Below are 21,879 nucleotides of genomic sequence, written 5' to 3' on the forward strand. Positions count from 1 at the left end.
TTCAATCTGACAAAAAATGTAAAATATATTTCTGTCTTCATTCTCTGGGAAGGTAGCATCTTGCCGTGTATAATATCACTACCCAGAGTCCTTTTAAAGTGGTTTGTAATGTAACATCAAAGACCAAATATATTATAGGCATTCAGGACATTTGTTTGTTTGTTTTTTTAACTTGTCCCACCAACAAGTCATTTTAATACGGGGGTAGAGCAAAATCTTTGGAAAAAGAAGCATATTTTGGAGACTGTTGTTCTGGTTTCAGGAGTGATAGACAAGGAAAGAGACTAAAACAAGGATATATTTTGCTATTTTTGCAGAATAAACCCAAATATTACCTTTTAAAAAATGATTTGCTAGACACAAGCTGGCTGAATCACACTCTAATTAAAGTAATATACACTCAAAAACCATACTGGACTATATTGTGCCACTGATTTTTAAGCAGATTTCATCACTGTTTTAAATTGAAAATCTGCTTTAAAAATAGTGGCCCATGCTAAGCATCCTATTTTTTGTAATGCGCTACAAAAATATTTAAGCCTAGTTAAAAGACTACAAAGAGCAATTTAAAATATTTACACTGAATTATTATTTTTACCCAGTCTTTTGGATTGGCATGGACAGCTGAGTACAGGGTTTGGTTGGGTTGTTTTGTTTTTATGCATTTTTTTTTCTTTTGCAAGATTCCTCAGAGTCAAAACTCAGCTCGGGCTCAGCTGCCCCTTTATAATTAAATTTTAATGACTTAGGCTGAGTGTTTGTGTTTTGGCAGCATGTTTAATAGTGTTAGCATTTAAATGGTCACAATTGGACTTTGAAGGGAGCAGCCCATTGCAATATATGGGTGAAGTTCACACCTCTGTTGGTGCCATTGTTTGTCAGACTTCTTCAGAGTCAACAAGGAAGCTACTGATTCTACAAGAGCGACATATACCCCAAATTTTGTTTGTAAATGAAACTCTGGAGAACACAATACAATCAAGAGAAATATCTTGATTTTGTGGAATATATGGATTTTCCATGTTCATGGATTTGGGAAGAGAACCTTCTATGTGTCTAGTTTTTCTAATTCAACATGTCTCCCCCTTTTCCAAAAGATGTCACTGGTCTGTTATATAAAGTATAACTTGGTCCTCAATGAAATAAATAATCCTTAAAACAATTCAGACAAACAGTAAAATGGCAAATGCAATATAATCTAAATATTTTTTATTAAAAAAGTATTAATAACTTTGTGGTGGTATATTTCACTAGCTGCCTTTCATAATTAAAAACTTTTCTCTCAGATCCCCTTTCCTATAAGTAGCCTGTTGCCTGAAGATTTAATCCTTCATTACCAGTTAAAACAAAATCACCAATTAGGCACATGAACACGTCTGTATTAATCTCATTAAGGTGATGGCACCAAATAAATTGGAACTATTTTTGTGCTTTTACTGTGTTCCTATGGCTTTATCAGGCCCTGTGGTCATATACAAAGACCTTGCAGCTTAGTCATTTAGAGTCATTCGGTTGTGGACTAAATGTGGCATTACCATCTATGGCTGAAAATTGCTTTCAGCTTTTAAACTGCACTGACTAGTCTGTAGTTAATCTTAGATCATTCACTCGCAAAATTAAATGAGCCAGAACGATGGTCTTTTTTTTTTTGTAAAATAATACATCACAAAACACTTATTTGCCCTGCCCAAAAGAGAGATCAAATTCATTTAAAATCCCATAAACCAGAGTTGTGAATTTTTAATTTTATTTAGTGGCAGAGAAATAGAGGGTAAGCTATCTTTCCACAGCATAACATTGCTATAAATTTATATATGGAACATAGTTTGATGCTTAACCAAGCTTTAATCTACCTTTGATGTATACTCCTACTTCAGTGTGGATCATATGATACACCTTATTAATGCAAATGCAAGAAGGACTGTTTGGGATCTCTGATGTAATTAGCCATAAACCATGTAAAAAAAAATGGTACATGGTATAGTAACCGGAGTTGCATATAGACTTGCCTATGCTCTATCACAGAAACATAAACTTAAGAAATGGAGCAACTTCATAGGTTTCTACATTCTTCTGACCAAATAATTTCTGAGGATTATTTGATGGATTTTATAGTGCAGGTAACAATAACCTAGGCAAGTCTGTTAAATACCCTTTTTAAAAATAAATCATTCATTTTAATTACTCCTGGAATCTTTATTTGGCTGTAACTATACTATACTGGAAGAAAGCAGAGGTGAGAGGAATTGTACTCAGTTGCTAATTTGTTCAGATATTTTAATCATTTCATAACAATGAAACTACAAAAAATATTGGGCCTGATCCTGCTGCCATTGAAATTAATGGAAGTTTTGCCACTGACTTGAAGAGGCCTAGTAGCCAGACCTTCAGCTTTAAAAACATCAACCTTATAATCTGCCTTTGCCTGCAAAAGCCACAAACAGATATTTTACTATTCTTCCCCAATATTACTTTTTTGTTTAGTGGAATTTCTACATGGCCACAATAACAGAGCTGACTTCATCTTTTAGAGTCGCATGTATCCGAGATATTTTGTGGCCTGGTTCAGTGGTTCCCATGGTGGTTCACTGAACTTTAAGGTCATATATTGGAAATAAGGTTCATGCTCCTCTGTCAGTGGGCCTGCACAAGCTTGACAGAGAGGTTGTGTGTGGTCTGTTCTCCAAGAAAAAATAAAGAGTCAGCCACCCAGATCAAAAATAACCCGGTCTGAGAGCCAAAGATGATGTTAAAATCAGCTGAGGGAAGCAGTTAAAAAAAAAGATAAACATTATTTAAAATCATTTCCTTTTTCTTTAATAATAGCATAAGAAGTATGGAGCCTCTTCTACAACATGTAAACTACTACAAGTTTAATGGAAATAACAACATAGTGTGACTACTGCCTAACCTACATGAGAACGTAACCATAAATGAGAGTGTTTCACTCCGAACCGATTGACAGTTTCTATTATTTAACTGAGTCATGTTGTCTTTTAAGTTAGGCACAATGGTAGGTTTTATGCCAATTATGTGTGTAAGTTGCAGTACAAATAGAAAAAAGAAACCCAGCACATGCATCTACATCTTTCTCAAAACAAAAACACCTGAAAAGCACATCACACATGCCACTGAGTACTTACATCTCTGTTCAGCAACTGAGATGTTTTCCTTTTCATTCCAGCGAAAGATTCATGTAACATAATTGTACATAACTTATTCTATTTATCCAAGTTCAACTCATTTTGTCTTAAAAACTTACCCAGAAGATCTAATTCTAACTATAAGTGGGCACCTTAAATTTCATCATCTTGCTATTTTAAAACAATACTGGGATTATATTTTCAACCACACATAATGATTTTTTTATAGGAATCAAAGTTTACTCTAATTGTATAGGTCTCTCTCAGTATGAGTATATAGAAATATAGATACATTTGCTTAAAATAATACTCCAATAGAAAACTACTATCCTAGTCTCACAAAAAAGAGTTCCTTCAGGAAAAAACCTGCATATTTTGTTTATTCTCAAAAATATTATTTTTTAATAGCCTGAACCAAATAATTTTTCTTTTTTACAGGCTTCACTTCACTTTTCTCACAGTGAATAAATTGCAACTTATTTCCATGAAATTCACAGATGACACAGATCTTTATTTTGCATAAAGGCATAAAGAAGTGTCTAATATCTTCAATATTCATCTGCTAAGTGGACATTTGCATTGGGTTAGAACGGAAAAAGAGCCACAACCCTCCCGCAGTGACAGCTGTACAAAGGGATGACATCTGACAGCTGTGACAGTGCTGAAGGGAGACTCAGATGACTCGCTGCATCCATGATCCAATTACAGCACACATCCCTCTGACAGACCCAGCAGCTTGACTCCAGCATTTGGAAGGACAGTATTGATCTCTTGTCAGAGACCAGTTGCCTGCTTGCAATTGTGCATTGCTGAACTTTGAAAAGCTATAGTACCCTCTTAAATGATAGGGGCAGTCAGGTTATAGTATTCAGGTACAAAGAGAGGTGCAAAGGGTATCTGCTAAATGCTCTAAACTTGAACAAATCATAACACTATGACAGTCCAATCACACTCAAGTAGCCTCACTGATCTAGCTAGCTACTGTCTGTACTAATGGAGAGACAGCTCTTTGTGGTTAGCTGGATGATCTTACTTGATGAAAAGGCCACTGCAATTAGTGCATGCTGGTTGGTTGTGCTGTGTGACAGCAGACTAGATGGTATAATGGCAGCTGCCAATAACTCTAACTTCTAGAAAACCGACAATTAGGCCTTTGATCCTAATACCCTTAGTCCTTCAACTCCAGACCTCTGCTCTGCCTTTACTGTAAACCACACACATGGTATGATCACACCAAATGAAAATAATCTGGCAAGAGGCCACTTACTTCTCCCCCCCCATTTTATGGTACTTGTCATCTTAACAATGGAAGAGACTATACTGTGATATGAAAGTTATAAAAGGATCAAATTAGAATTTTGAACATTAAAATGTGATAAACTCAAAAGGTGATTACATTTTTAATGAATAGAAACTAATTGCAAACTTTCACAGCATAGCAGAAGCAAGAATTCATGACACTCCTATTGTTCTGTGATTATTTTATATCTGATTGTAATTCAAAGTTAGCTGCTAACAAATATTTGTTTTCATCATTTCATAGAAGAAATAAATTAACAATTAACAGATACAAAGCACAACAACATTTATAACTTGTTCTACCATCCCATTGATCCCTTCCTATAATATTCTAGTTAATGGCACTATCTTGGGGACTGATCCTGCATTCCTTGCACACTCAAAACTAAGTTGAGAGCACACACCCTTAAATGGCATCTGAAGAACAAGATGAGTGAACATCAAAACCAAAAAGGACTAAGGAGCACAATGATGGTTTCAAAGTGCTCTGACAAAAACACAAACAGTAGCACAAAAAATAAATATTCTACAAGAAGCCAATAAGAAATTTGAAAAGAGGTGGCATGAATCATGCTGCCTAGAACTAGCAAACAGAGCTGTGTGAGCAGCAAATTTTTGGTTTGTTGACTGTGCTGAAAAACTGAAAACAAATTTCATTTTGGGTTGCACTAAATCTTTAATTGAACCCAAAATGAAACATTTAGTTTAACATTTTGTGCTTTTTCCTTTATGTTTTTGCATTTTCTTTTAATGAAATTGAAGGAAATTTCAAAACCAAAAGTCATTTTTTACCCCTGAAACAAAAATGTTTCATTTTAAAAATGTCAAAAGGAAACATTTTGACTCTTTTGGAATTTTTGTTTCCCGAAAACTAACAATTTGGAAAATCTGACATGAAATCACAAAATCCTTTAGTGTCACCAAATTTGCATTTCTCTGAAAGAACGTTTTGCTGGAAAAATGCTGCCCTGCTCTACTAGCAAGTAGTGGGAAGGGATTTATAACTGTTTCTTGACAACAGTGAATGATTGCATTTGTTTTTTTTTAACATTCAAAGTGAATTTAGTGATCATGCAAAGTATCAGGCAGAGAATTAAAAAATTAATTTATCTTTGTTCAAATCTATATAAATACTACTTGCATCTGCCGCTCTCTCCATAATGCCCTGTTATTTTATATTAATTCGGATCAAAATAATAAGGTAATTCAAATGTATTCACTATTCATTTCAACTTTTTTGTGAAATGGACACCTTTTCAATAGGAACCATACACCACCAGTGTCATCATTAAAAACCAAAACAAAAACAAAATCTTAATTACCTCTAACCAGAGCCAAATTTGAACAGATACCCTAAACACAAATTGCTACATACCTTAAATCTGCTTACCTGAGCAATTCTTCCCTTTACCAGTGCTTTCTGAAGAGTGAAAAATGGAATCCTATGAGCATCTTCCCTTCACCTGACTGTAGAACAGAATTTAAGTGTAAAGCTCAAAGTACAAATGTTTTTACTTTAAGAAAAAAAAGACAGTAATGACCACATCCCCATATCCAATGGGAAAGTCCAAGTTCTGGAAAGCCAGTCTGGTTTACATTTATTCTTCCTATTATTGTGAGTGTATTATTATTGTGATGGCTGTACTCAAAGTAGACAGAAGTATCTGGCTATTTTTCACTTCATTTGGTTGAAAACAGCGTTGAGAGAAATGTAGATCTGAATGTGACTACGCATCATTACCAGTCCACCAGAACAAACCACCAATCTTTTGATTAAAGAAAAGAGAACTCAGATGTCATTTATTAGTTTTAGAGATCTTCTCTACAAAGGTAGTCAGGCTTAAATGCCCTGCCCATTGTCCGTGTACTAGCTAGTAAATAAACCAAAGTATATATAGCAACAGGTCTGTTCAAGTAGCCTCACTCAGTTCCCTGGGAAATAGAGAGAGGGTTTTCCTCAGACAGCTTACTCTAGAGTCCTTCTGTATTAGTAATGCAGACTCACTGTCTTTGTTCTAGTGATTCAGAGCCCCAAAGAGTTTCAAGTATTTCCTGAACTACGTAAGGGATCCCCTGGTTCCTACCGTCCACAGAGCCCAACTGTCCGAGTACTTGTGCAGATGTCACTTCACAATTTTAAGGGAAATTGGGACAAAGTCTCATGGTTATGAGTGCCACTTTTGGGGCCCAAAGGGTCTCTACTACATATCAAAAGGTATAAAAAAGATGGTTGAGCAACGTATCCTATCATTACTTCCCCCTCCACACACACACACACCTCAACACTGCCTGACCAACACCTAAATAGAATAAATACAATCACTAATAGAATTTCCTGAGATCACCATGAAAATAATGGGCCCATTCCTGAGACCATTTACTGTAGAGAGAAGTGGTTATTCCAGTGATAAGTACTACACTCATTCGTACATGTTTTCAGGGTCAAATCTAACAGAAATAAAACTTGATATACGGTGCAAAAGTTTACAGTATATGCACAGTGAAATTAAAAAACCTGAACATTTTAAATTTTCACAAAATTATTCCAATTTTGCAAAAATACCAACATAATTATCATCCTAATTTTCAAGAAATAATGGTAACATTTTTTAAATTTTGAATTTTGACATTTCATTTGGATACAGATCAGTTTTCAAATTGAAACAGCAATACGTCTTATGTTTGAATGTGGAAATTGCCATTTTGCCAACATTGAATGAAAAGTGAAATTTGAGACTTGAACAACACATATGGGTTACTGTTTTGGCTTTTTAAAATTATTATATATATGAACTAAATATAATTAAAAATTGATAGAATCATTCAATTCTATGAAGGGTGTCCTCCAAGGAAAAATCAACAAGGCAACATGAGCCAACCTCATCAACTCAACAGTACTACTGGCAATATACCCCAGAATGATATTAGCCTTTTTCCCAATCTTTCCTCATGTTCATTTTGTGAACCCCCAGATCCTTTTCAGCAATACTACCATCTAGCCAGTTTATTCACCATTTTGGAGTTGTTCATTTGATTTTTCCTTCCCAAGTGTACTACTTTGAATTTGTCTTTATTGAATTTCCTCTTGTTTAATTCAAACCAATTATCCAATTTGTCAAGGTTGTTTTGAATTCTTGTGCTGTCTGCTATCCGCCAAAATACTTGCAACCCCTCCCAGCTTGGTGTCATCCAGAACTTTCATAAGCATACTCCACTTCATTATCCAAGTCATGAATGAAAATACTGAATAGTATCAGACTCTGGACAGACCTTTGTGGAATTCCATGGTTAGTTTAATTTAATATAGACACACAGCCTGGGGGGGACTATCGCAATGAAATCCTTGCCCTATTGAAATCAATGGGAAAACTTCTATTAACTTCAATGGTGTCAGGATTTCACCATGAGTTTCCATCTTGATTTGAGCCTTTTGGCTGCTGAAACCCAGTTAAACATTGAATACTAAGAACTGTAAACTCTGTAGGCTGTTTTGTACCAGCGCTGAAGATGGCCACAATCTATGTGACTTTATTCAAATTACATGTGACCTTCCAGCACAAGGAAGTTGCCAATGTGGCTTTCACTTGAACAAATTTGAACCTCACAGGTCTGTATGTGATTATATGACCCATGTCCCAGTTCTAGCCACATTGCTTCCACACACCCAGTTACAATACAGTAATATTTGAATACCTATATTTAAAGTAATCAAGTTGAGGGACACTGATCTCAGGTGGTTTTACTAAAGAAGGAAAAAATGTACACAAGGAACAGGAATATCTGGTACAAATTTTTAGTGTACCTCATTAATTTGTCCTGAACTGTAGACATTCTTTGATTGTGATATTCCTTAATGGCAATTCTTAATTGTTGACATTAAAAAATATGCTGAGCTGAGCAAAGAAAGGAATTCTGGCTACAGTGCACACTTTACTTCCTATTCTCAAAAATTAAGCATAATGGGCACAGTGGCTTAATAACCTCTCTCAAGAACCATAGTTCAATCCCAAGTGCCATCAGAAAGGTTAGGCATTTAAATCTTGGCAAATAGGCAGTTTATGAATCTCAGTGCAAAGACAATGGAGTCAATTCTTGAGAATACAGAAAATCCAGAAAGAAAGAAAAAAAGGATCTTCTTGTGTATAAAAGCAGACACTCCTGTGTAGCTATGCCTCTTCCTGTGTGTGAAGTAAATGAATAATATCAGCCATAGTGTTGTGATCTAGATAAGTATTCTGACTTTATGAATGCATTAGGAAGGAGGAAGTATTTGGCTTGGCTGGTAGCCTCAAGTAACTGTTATGACTGACCCTGGAAAGTTAGGGGATTGGAATCCACTCTGATTTGAATGATAGGATCTCCTGTTGGCCGGCCTCAAAACTTGGGGATAGGGTCACTGAGGTGGATAAAATGGATTACAGGGCCCAATTGGAAACTGCCTGTAAGGATGTGACTCTCACACAGTGAGAAGAGACGCAGTTATGTCTGTTATTGTTTTATGGTTATGATCTGAATAAAGTCTGGCACTGATTACAGTATGAAAATAATTAATGGTGCAGCATTTCTAATTTAACCACCTTTGCCCACTGAGATGCTCTTGTAAACAGCTGAACATAATTTAAAGAAGAACAGAAACTCTTTGCATGATGCATTAGAGAGAGACCAGGAGAGCAAAGAGATTCCCAATTCCACCTGGCGTACTCCCATCTTCAACACTTACATAGAAGATATGGGAATGGCTGAGGTGTGGACTGGCAGCAGGAGAGCTACCATGTTACTTTGCCAATGAGAAATTGAAGGGAAAGGGGGAAGAAAAAAGGCATTAAAGTAGGAAAATTGGAGTTTAGGGAGTAAAAGGAAAGTGAGGAGTTGGGAAAAGGGGTTAGGGAGGTACCTCTCTTGCTCTGTTTCTTTTTGGCCTTCCTTTCTTCTTGTGTATTTCGTTTCCCTCTCCTTTTCTTTCTTCCCACTCCCTTCACTTTTCTTTCCCCTCTTAATCCCCCATTAGCCACTTTTCCCCCTTCTATTTTTTTCTCTTTTCCCTCTGCCTTTGTCTCTTTCCCCTCATAATCTATAACCATCCCTGTTCCATTTTTTAATCATAGAAACTTTAATAAACAAGAAACATTCTAAAAATGTATATTTTTAATTCTTGCCAATGAATTGCCTTGCTCCCATAATATGCTGACTCAGCACTTGCAGCAGGAGCCATATTCCTGGACGTGATCGGCATGAAGTGCTCCTTCTAGCTGTGTCAATTCATTATTATGCAGATCAGTTTTACCAGCCACAGTATGGAAAAACACAACAGAGGACTACACTCTCCAAAATGGGCAATATTAAAGTGCGAAATTAAGTATAGCATCAGGCGAATTCATACAATGGGCAGTTACACTGTACAGAATGTACTTCACATTTTTCCCCTTTCCATTCACTAACACCTTAAAAAAATCAAACTCTCCATATATCACGTTGGAAAACAATCATAATCTATGGCCCTTTACATGAACCACTTGCAGTTTATGATATACGTTTTTACACTGATTTTCTCCCCTGTGCCCTCTATCTTTCCCTCTCTTTTATGGACTTCTTGACATCAATGCATTAGAATCAGCATTAATGTTATCTGCCAGCTCTGTTGTATCTGGGAATTGCTGTGCTTGGTTACTCTAAAGCTTGTTCACTACATTATTCTTGCCTTGCAAAATTATGAGTTATTCAAACCATAGAACAAAACAGAACAAATCCTGGAACAAACCTAATAAATTGTTCTAAACCATGCCGTATAAATGTCTTGGGGCTGAACTAGAAACTGTGGAGTTTGTTAGTAGATGACTTCCAGCACTTGCATTTCGAGCTATTAGAATTGTTCAGTGGATATTTTCGTGGTAACAGGCAACCTCCTTTTCCTAATTATCAGATATTAGCTAATATCTAAAAAGTTCTACTAACATTTGTCCTGGTAACTCTGCTTTAGTTTTGATCTATATTTACAGTGTTCACCATAAAACAAAGGAGTCCAGTTTTAGACATGTGATATTTATAAAAGAACAAGACAGCAGAGAGCATTGTGTAGAATAGAAACATTACATAATTAATACACTATAGATCAAAATAATGAACAATTCTTTGGATTCTTCCCCCTTTGCTCTACTCAACACACACACACCATCTAATACAAATTTCTTAAAGGAGGCCAGATGTGGTAATTAACCAGGAGACCAACTGCCTGTGGAAATCCAATAAATAGTTGGGAAAAGCCTGATGAAGAACACGAATTTTGCTTTGTGCCTGGAAACTAGCAAGACATGGGTTCTGACAGACCTCTAACCTAAGCAGTTAATAAGATGAGGACCTGTTAGTGGGAACTACCAGTCCAAATCCCCACAAGTTCAACCCTGATGAACAAAAGCTAAAGCATCTCTATGGCCCATAATTGTTGCAGAAGAACATATGGGAAGACAATTCTGAATTAGCTAGACCATTTAGGGCTTTAAAAAGTGTTGATCAAATCACCAAAAAGAACTGGCAACCACTGCAGAACACTGGTATAATATTGATCAGCATATTGATGACAGTCCACCCTGTCTCTGATATTTCCTAAGGCCTCATGTTCCTGTTGAATATGAGGGATAAGACACCAGTGAGAGTCCTGAAGAAATGAGAAGAAGAAACTTGTGGAATCTGTCCAGTAAGTAATATATGAAGCCATCCTAGTGAGACCACATTAAAGAGAGTCAGCAATACCTCAACTAGCAGTACTGGGGTCCAGTGACAAATCTAATCGTTACCATGGACATCTGAACTATCCATTGCCCCCAGATCACCTAATATCACAGCTAATGCTGACTTAATGCCTGTCACGACATGCACCTTATGGGGCACACACCATATTCACCACCATTGTCTCTGAGTCACTAGTGCAGCCTTTTTTAACTCTTCTACTTTTCTTCTCAGGACACTTGCTGAAATAATCGGGCAATCTTGGCTGCTTTTCTTAACTCTATTTCAAGGTTCCTGCAGAGCTCTTCAAAACCCACTGATTGACAATGCTTTCCAAATCCATGGTTTGACAAAACCCTAAACTTCTATTTAACCCATGTGAACATAATTCAATACAAAACAAAGAAAAACAAAAACAAAACAATAACATTCAGTAACCTTCCTACTTTATACTCTGATGGGGACAGCCTAAACTTATAAAAGCCCAGCAGTTCTTTCTCTCCTCACAGCAGCCAACCATCTCCCCAGGAACCAACTGCTGATCCTTCAAATTCAAGCCCTTCTCCCTTCCCCCAAGTTCTAAATGAGCAATCTGGGTGGAACATCCATCCAGATGCCCAGGCCCCGTCTCTCCAGGCACCCTGCAGTGTCTGCTCTTTTTGGTCTTCCTTCCCTAACATACCCATCGTGCAATTTCACTTAACATTTATTCTAAGACAACATCTCATATCAAACAATTTTAAAATCAACATAGTTCCTTCTCCACAGTGACATATGCAGGTCTGAAGCTCAGCTGACAAAAATCCAGTAGACTGAAAGAAGTCAGGTGCAGCTGGAATTGACCCTTCATTGACCTCTCACTAATCTTTCCCAAAAAAGGGAGATCAGAGACTGGGCAGTAATTGGTGATTGAAAATACTGTCAACAGTTTGTCTTCCCTAAGGGAGGAAATAAAGATCTCCTTTAGATATGAACCCAAACATTCCCAAACCAGGATATTCCTCATCTCCCAACAGCTGAATAATCCACACACAGTAAAGTGTATGGAAATCAATTTATGTACATCAAATGAATAGAAGACTGAGTCAATACTGCTGAGGCTAGAAACTGTAGTTCCAAAAAGCCTAGGTGTTTCAGACTCTTAAGCCAAACTGTGGTATAGTGAACCATAACTTGGTGGAGCTGAATTGTGTACTCTTTTGGTTGTTTGGATTTTTTTAAATTTTGGTTTAGTTTATAAAATTTTTCAGCAGTCATCAGTTCTCTATCCTGATTCTTTTCTACAAGTGGCTCTTGTTCTTAATATTAAAATCTATTTGCCTTGGAGTAAGTCTCATTGAGAAAAACAAACTACACAAGTCAGCTCAGTCCAAACATATTTCAATAAGTAGGAGATGTCTTGTGTTTAAGTTCTGCGGCTGAACATCAAATGGAATGTGAACCTCAATCCAGAGGCTGGGCCATTTGTTGAATCAGCATGACTGCACATGCCCCTTCCCTCTCTGGTCACAGCCAGTTTTGTGGCTGCTCTGACCTGCTATGGGCAATTTATGACATTTAACACCCGTACTTCCGGTGTTCTTTCAAGGGCTCTGTGCCCTGAGAACATAACTAAGGGCTAAATCAAGACCATGCTGTGTAACTTCTGGCACCTAGAAAATTATATAGATGTTTAGATGATAATAGATGAGTAAACTATTTACACTAAGTTCCTTGGGCCTAGGGCCATGTCATCCTCTTATGTTTTATATACCACTAAGCATTAAAAAGGCACCACCTTTGCTATATTTTTCTAAATAAAAACAGGTTACTACACATTAAAATGTGTCTATACTTTACTTTCAGAGTTGAAAATAGATTAACATACATTACACGCAGATTTTACTTTTAATAAAATACTGTCATGGCAACCTAATAGCATAGAGTAATTTTTGTCTACAAGGTAAGCAACGGGAAAAGTGATTTATATAATGTAGCTGTACTTTTCTCTTCATATGTACCTAAAGTAAGCAGAATTTAAAGTAAAAAAATGAGAACTAGAGGGACTAAAATCTTATTTTTTTCCACAAGCTAGATACAGAGTGATGACTCGGAATGGTATGTCCCCATTCCTCCTTGCTAATTCATCTCAACTCTGACCTTCCTGGAAACCAGGACCTCCTGGGTAATATGGTAATTTAATGTGAATGCTTATGTGCTGAATTCTGTGGGATGGGCTGGCTTTGTGAAATATGATGTGGTTTACTTTTAACTAGAGCTCAGCTGAGACCTCAAATGAAACTGGAAACAGGCCTCCAATGGAGAGAGATAAATGCCTAATTTACTGTCCCACTTAATCCAGCACTTTTTCTTTAAGTCATTATCCCCTATTCCTCATTATTGTGGAAGTGCAGGGATGAAAGACATGTGTAGTGAAACCATGATTTGAGCACTTCTGTTTGTAATAGTCACAGCTCGTACAATTTATCATTTAAAAAAACAGTTCAGTTTAGTTGTTACATGAAAAATTAAAGACAAATATTATAAGGACTAGTAATCCACACCTGGCTCCACATTTATCTTTACATGGAGAATACTGTATACAATTGTAGCTAAAAATCCATTTCCCAAGGCATCATTTATACAATAAATTATATTAATTATTATTATAAGTAAAGGGGTGTGTGTGTGTGTGTGTGAGAGAGAGAGAGAAAAGAAATTACTTCTGTAATTAAACCTTTTCTGCTCCACATATGGCTGTTTGACATTTCTACGATATGTAACATGGTATATTTAAGATATTCAAAACTACAAAAACATACAGATTCATGAACACATTCAGTCAAGTTCTTCCTGGTCAGTCAGTCAGTCACAGGGAGTTGCTCTCTCTGTTTGGCTAGATTTTGAGTCCCATTTGTGATCTGTATCATCAATCATCAATTCTAGCTCCCTCCTCTGAGGAAACGGTTTATCTGGTAGCTGCCTGGCAGACATCCAAAAGTGATTTTCAAACAGCACAGTCAATCAATAGCTGGACAAGATGGTTAGAAGAGAAGCCAACTGCACTCTGGTTCAACTATTAAAAAAGATCAGGGAAGGTCCGTTCTTGCTTGTTCAATAACAGATGTGCATTCAAGGGGAAGAGTCCCCTTATGTTGACTAGTCACTAGCCACCCATATCTTACTTTTATTGTCTACAGGTTTGGATTTTACAGTGTCTTAATGTTTTATACCACTTGCTTGTTGCCTGTTTCCTGCATATCCTTATTGCCTTGCTCCCATCCGTGGATGGAACTTGTGTGGTCACTTCACTCTTGCAGCTGAGCGAGGTAGTTCTTGATGACAAAGCCAACTTCAACATGTGGAGATACCTCCTAAGTTATGACCTAACAAGTTATGGCAATGTCAAGCCAGACCCAGGTTTGGGGTTGGTAGGAGACAGCAAAATCTGTGCTGAGTGATCCAAGGGTCCAACTGGGCAGTGAAAGGACCTGTAGAAAGGAAAGTAGTCCCCCTGGAAGGCTTGCTGATATTCTGCCCTGGAAGTAGCAGTGCCACAGATCTGCAGGACCAGAGACCAGAGGCACATTGCCAAATTCCTATGATGGAGCAGAACTGCCACAAAGGGAATCATCATCACTGATTTCACTTCAGTACTTGGTAAGGATTACTTGTACAGTGACATGATTATATGCTCTTGCTGTATAAATAAAGTTTTGGCCATTTAAACTTCCAAACACGTCTCTGTCCTTTCACTGCACTTTGGCACTTGGCAAGAAACGAGAATCTCAGCCAGACAAGGGGGAAAAAAGATCTATACGTTTGGACTGCCTTGGGGCAGTAGTAACAGACTTGTCATGTGCCTATTAAATTTGATATTCATTAAGAAAAGTGTCTTTTTAGTACTTTAGCAAACTTGTGCAGCCAGTACACATGGTATATACTGTCTGGTTCTTCTGATGCACAGATTGCCTTCCCATCGATGCACAAATGAATATATGTCACATGAATTTCTTTGTTTTACATAGTGTTAAGGGGAAAATATATTCACTTACCAAATGGCTCTGAGAAATGACAGGTTGCAAGGCACAAATTGTTTAAACACTGGAAAATGTCTTCAGGGTGCCCTCACACTGTGAAACCCAGATAAGAATATCTTTTCACGACAACCCTCTTACCCATCCTGTTGTGAGGACTATGGCATGCAAACAAAAGATGTGATTTATAAAATATTACACTTTTAAGATGTATATTAGCTAGTAAATATCTTGCAAGTTTCAAATTCTAATTATTACTCTATACTGGTTTAAAAATCAACCACATGTACATGGGTGTAGGCCCTTCTTGTCTAGATATTAAAAAAATTAGCTTAAATATTTATGTATTGAGGGGAGAGAGATCTTGTTACTTGAAAACATTTCTTAATGATGCTCATCCCTCCTATCTCACGTACAAAATAATTGAGAGAGTCATTTTTCTACTGGTTTGTTCTTTTTAGAAAGAAACAGTCAAGCACTTCTGCACATAATTTTCCTCATTGACATATTTTAAACTTTCCTTAGAGTCCTTCCTATCACAGTGTACTTATGGTATTTCAGCTCATTCAGGCTACATGGGAAAAAACCAACCAACCAACCAACTCTAAGACAAGTTGGCATTCTGAATAAGTTATTAAAAGCTATGTAGATAAAAAGGAGTTGCAGAATAATATTTTGCAATTATATAGCACCTGTCATTTTAGAATCTCAAAACTTTATAAAGTTTAATGAACTTATAATCATTACACTATTGTGTGGCAGAAGTAGCATAATTAATTAAATTATAGATGTGGAAACAGAGATAAAGGTAAAGGGGCAGATTGTGGCTGGGCCTGCATGAGTGGAGAAGGTTGGATGAGGGTGTAGAGAACCTTGGAGGGTCTTCCACTGGAATCTGTCTTGCTGAATCAGAGCAGGCCCTACATCTTAGTCTCATTCCTACCACCACCACCATCTTAAATGTGCACTTATAGCAACTCAAAATCAGGACTTTGGTGTCTCCAATTCAGAATCTAAACAATGGGGCTTCAAAATTAGTGGACATTTAAAAAATTGGGCCTAGTTCACTTCACTCTCATAGTCTTAGTCTGCCTTTGCCTTATACATAATGCCAATTCTCCCTATAATCAGCTGGAAGAAATAGCAATATTTATAACTGGTACTGAGAACTCATGTGAAGATAGTATGGACACTATTCACTAAAAGTCTTAATACAATGCCTGGCGGGTACAGTAGGTACAAACACAAAAGGGCCAAATTCTGGCTACTGCTGAGCATAAGCACACACTAAAAGTCCAAAGTCAGTAGCAAGAACATGGAACAAAGGTTGGCCACCACAGAAGTCACAGACATTAATGATGACAAGACATCAATAATGTTTGTGTTTGGCTGCATACACTTACTAACCCAACAATAGCCTCTACAGACAGCAGATTAGTCCTACTCTCAAGTAGGAATAGGTTATGCAAGAAAGATTGTGTGTGTGTTCTTGCATTACTTATCTATGAATCTGCTGCTTATGGCACGCATTGTGTCTTTTTTCAGGTACCAGGCAAAGTGTCATCCCATGTATTGTGGAGGACAATAAAATGTAATCACATGATTATAATTAAACATAATAATTATGATATTAATGATGATGCATTTCTAGATTGCTATATGCAAGTTATATATTGGGTTATATCTATAATCATTAAAAGGAAAAGGTAGCAAGTGTGTGCTCAAAAGAACGGGTCAGAAGGGGAAAGAAATCGCAAATATTTTATCAGTTTTTCATAGTAAAAAATTGTTTAAAGAGAAAATTACCAACCAGTGTTCAGAGTCATCACTAATTAACATAGCTCAACTTTAAAAGATTTGGTACCAAATCTACGAGTCAGAGACCTTTCTCAGAGGCCAGCCCAAGACTGTGGGATGGACTCCCACAAGAAGTATGGATCATCATGATCCTCACCACCTTCCACTAACTGCAAAGTGCACTTCTTTGACCTCATCTTCCTCAACATAAACATATAGCAATGTGTTTGTTATATAGATAGATAGATATAGATATATAGGTAGAAATATATATAAAATCCAGAACAAAACACTTCACTGCACACACTTCTCCCGCTGGGGAGAGGATGAGAGAGCAAATACGTAACAGATGTTAGTCACATTGCCTAATGCACTACTAAAAGGAGCTGAGATAACGCTGTGATGAGTGTGGTTTAAAAACGTATATAGAATAGAAAAGAAATCAACACTTAAATTGCTCTTTTTTTGTTCTTTTACATAAAACTAATCAGTAATATGTACTGTACACTTACCTATGTTTAGGTGTCGACGCTACCGATGAAGAAAATGGGAAATATGCATTTGTTGTTGTTAACTGATATAAATTCATCTTCCATGGAGGATGGAAACAGCTCGGAACTGGGGCTGCTGCCAAACTGTCAGGATCCCAGTAATGAACCCAGGCCTACCGGATTTTTAGGGTGCCACCATAGCTGCTGGTGCCTTGATGGTGCACTGAACCACTGCCCCTGACCAACAGCCTTAGTGCTAATGGCCTACAGACTCACAGCAGCCACACTCCAGGCCCCTGACTGGATGGACAGGCTGCCCTTTCATTGGATACATGGACTATATAAAGGGCCCAACAGGAAGAGGAAGCTGTTTGAGCAACAGACCATTGCCTGACGGTCGCTGCCTAGATTGCCTTGCTTTGCTGCCTCGTTTGACCCTACCATGTTGCCCAGCTGTCTTACCTGACCCTGCCTTGGCACTTTGCCTGACCTCACCTCCCAAACCCACTGATCCCACCCCCTTGACTAGATGTTCTGGCTACTGACCCCTGCAAGAACTTCAACAATTGCCCCAGACTGCCTCTGACACCAATTGACCTCACAGCTATCCAACGACTCACATATATTTGACTACAGTTCTAGACTGCCGCTAGCCCACCTCAGCCACTGGGCATCACAGTTTTCTCACTTCAGTCTCCCCCTAGGCTCGCCCTACCCAAAAAGGGTATGGAACCACAGCTACTCTGCAGGGGTCGGCACCACCATGTTGTGCGATGGACACTTGACAAAATTACCATACTTAGTGATGGAAACTGTGGGAGGGTGTTCAATTTTCTGAAAAATTACCATGGACCTCAAAATTTTTACCACGGACACTTATGTCCGTGTACGGACACATTGTTGACCCCTGGTACTGTGCCATAGACACTCAAGGGGACACTGAGACTCCAGGAGCAGACTGCTTGCTTACAGGAGGAAAACCAAGCCATACAGGTCACAGTGGATCAGCTTCAGGAAGAAAACCACACCCTGCAAGAACTTATCACAGGACTACTAGAGGAAACATCTTCTGCAGCTTCACAGTCCGTGTCAATTTCAGGACCTGAATCCATTGTATATTTATCAGAGAGCTACAACGGGACCCAGAGCCAGTTTCATGAACCAACACGGCCTCTATTTCTTGCTAGGGCCCAACACATACCAGATGGACCCGGCAAAGATGGGACTGGTCATCAGCCTTCTAACAGGTGAGGCCCTGAAGTGGATTTCCTCTATGCTAGATCAGGATCACCCCATGCTGAGACACCTTCCTGAGGGCCTTTGCAACAATCTTCAATGACTCAAACCAAGCTCACACTGTGGTGGCAGCTCTAGAGAGACTCCACTAGGCCTCGAGGTCAGCTGCAATGTATGCAGATTGTTTCTGATGCCTGCCAGCAGATACAGCTTGGAAGGAGCCAGCCCAGCTACACCAATTCCATCTTGGTCTCACCGAGGAAATAAAAGATGAGCTTGTCTGCATAGAGCCCCACACAGATCTAGCCACATTTATTGAGCTGTGCCTCTGAATCAACACCTGGCTTAGTGAGAAACGACTTGAGAGGAAAGGGATTCCGCCTCATATCCAGGCATTGCCCACAATCCCTGTGAAGGCCCCCTCAGACGAGCCCATGCAGGGACATGGCACAACTGGACCTTTCTGAATGGGAATGCTGACGACAAGAGAACTTGTATTTATACTGGGGTGGCAGTAGCCACATAGTGTCTGTCTGTCCTGCTAAGGCCCTAAACCATGCGGTTCTGGGAAATGACCATGCCCAGCTTCAGAAGGGGGCTGAGCCCCCTGAGGCCTCTGCCCTCTTTATGAAAAAGACAGCTAAGACTGCGTGTGGACTACTGTTCCCTAAATAAAATCACCATGTGGAAGTGATACCTGTTACCCCTGATCCAAGAGCTCCTGGATTGCATAACAGCAGCTCGGGTATTTACCAATTTAGACCTCAGTGGGGCATACAGCCTAGTCAGAATCCAGTCAGGGAATAAATGGAAAACTGTTTTTCACATTCAGTTTTGCTACTTTGAATACCTGGTGATGCCTTTTGGACTTACTAATGTGCTTGTGACCTTTCAGCATCTAATTAATGATGTCTTACAACATATGCCGGACCACTATGTGATCACCTACTTAGATGACATCCTAATTTACTCTGAAGACCAACTTCTGACCAGCCAGCATGTGCACAAGGTCCTAGAAAGACCCTGATAGCATGGCCTTTACACTAAGCTAGAGAAATGAGTTTGATCAGCCCACTATGGAATTCTTAGTCTACATTCTATCTGCTGAGGGAATCCACCTGGAATCCCAGAAAGTGCAAGTGGTTCATGAATTGGGCAACACCACAAAGTATTGAGAAATTCAGTGCTTCACTGGGTTTGAGAATTTCTACAGATTCTTTATATGGGACTACTCCTGTAACTTCTCTGCTGTGAAAACCTGCCAAGTTTGCTTGGCTGCCAGAAGCCCAAGAATACTTCAATCACTCAAAGGCAGCATTCACCTCTGTCCCCATCCTCAGATACCTCAACCCAAGTCAGCCATTAATCTTGGAAACCAATGCATCCATTGTCACCATCAGGGTGATGCTGTCCCAGAAACAGGGCCCCTGTGCATATTGCTCACTCCTGCCAAGCACAATTTTGAAATTTCAGACAAGGAACCACTTGCCATCAAAGTGGCTTTCAAGACCTGGAGGTGTTATCTAGAACAGGGGCTCTCAACCTTTTTCTCTCCGAGGCCCCCCTTGACATGCTATAAAAACTCCAGGGCCCAGCAGGGGCAGAGGGGCAGGGGCCTCTGCATGGTGAGCTCCAGGAGGGAGTGCCACCTCCACTCCCTGACTCACCTCAGCAGGACACCCAGCCTGTCTGGGTTGAGGGGGGGGGATGTGCAACCAAAAATTATAACTCAAAGGTGGGGGGCTTAGCTCAAAAAGTATGAAAACAGCTTAGGGTGCAGAGATGGGGTAGCTGGGGCTGTGTGCACACGGAGTGGCCGTGGGTGCAGGCGGGGTGGCTAGGGGCTGTGTGTGGGCAGCGGTAGCTCAGGGTGCAGGGAGGGGGTAGCTGGGTCTGTGTGCACACAGGGGATGGCTGTGGGTGCAGGGAGGGGTAGCTGGGGCTGTGCGTGGGCAGGGAGTTAGCTGGGGCTGTGTGTGGGCAGGGCGTTAGCTCAGGGTGCAGGGAGGGCATAGCTCAGGGTGTAGGGAGAGGAGTATTAGAGGCTGTGTGCTGGGACGGTTCCCCTGCTGTCCCTGTTTCTGGAGGGGTCTGCCAGCCACGGAACCGGGTCTCCTAACCCGGGCGGCTCTTACTGGCTGCCTCTGAGGGAACAAAGGGGGCTAGGAGTTGAGGAGCAGCTTCAACCAGGGGCACCAGCAGCAGACAAGGAAATATTGCTGCTGCCTGCTCCATGACACCATATATATATATATTTTAGTATTTGTTCATAACCATACATTCTACCCTACCAAATGACCCCTTTTCCCAGGCACTCCAAACTTCCAACACCAAACCCTAGCATAAGTTCACACAAAAGGATGGACTCCACATCCACTGGTGCATCTACATCCCTTAAGGATGCCCCTGTTTGAAGGCCCTACATGTTTGCCCTGACATGCCTTGGGCTGCACTTTTCGGCCAAGCAAAGACCACTCTCATGGCACATGGGTCATTTTGGTGACCAAAACAGTGGTCCAAAGTTCAGGCCTATGTCAGGTCTTGTGCCACCTGTGTCTGTAACAAAGTTCCCCAAACTAAATCTGTTGGGATGTTAATACTCACTGATACCCCCTTGAAGACATGAGCTGACATTGCAATGGACTTCATTGTCAAGTTAGTAGAATCTGATGGATCCCATACCATACTGACAGTAGTGGATCATCAGTGACAAAGATGGCACACTTCATTCTCTGTGCACATCTTCCCATCACCAAGGATATTGTTTGTTTCCTCATCACGTGTGTCCCACCTCCACAGTTTCCCAGACCATATCACTTCACACCGGCGCTCCCAGTTTGTGTCTCAGTTTCAGCAGGAGGTGGTTCCACCTCCTAGAGGTGCATCTCCATGCATCGACTTCCTATCATCCACAAAACAACTACCAGTCACAAAGAGTGAACCAGGTATTGGAATAATACCTGTGATGCTTCATGAACTACCACCAAAATGACTGAACGTCATTGATTCCATATATAGAAGTTGTGTACGAAAATGCACACCATGCCTCAACCAACATAACTTAGTTTTTTGCAAATTATGGCTTCAACCCCCATTTTCACCCTGCATTGCCCACAGCACCCACAGTTCCCACAGCTTCAGATCTGGTTCATCAAATCTATCATACACAGGAAG

The 21,879-nt window shown here is 39.4% G+C and overlaps 1 long non-coding RNA gene across 1 annotated transcript in view; it reads right to left on the bottom strand.

Annotated features, from left to right (window-relative positions):
- Positions 1-21,879, bottom strand: part of LOC123378864 — a 369,979-nt gene that overhangs the window by 54,477 nt on the left and 293,623 nt on the right. Inside the window, exon 6 of the long non-coding RNA XR_006582769.1 lies at positions 5,833-5,909. This is a non-coding gene — a long non-coding RNA (uncharacterized LOC123378864). The remainder of the gene's footprint in view (positions 1-5,832; positions 5,910-21,879) is intronic.

This window comes from Mauremys mutica, chromosome 10 (genome assembly GCF_020497125.1).
Source record: "Mauremys mutica isolate MM-2020 ecotype Southern chromosome 10, ASM2049712v1, whole genome shotgun sequence".
NCBI classification, from domain to species: Eukaryota; Metazoa; Chordata; order Testudines; family Geoemydidae; genus Mauremys; species Mauremys mutica.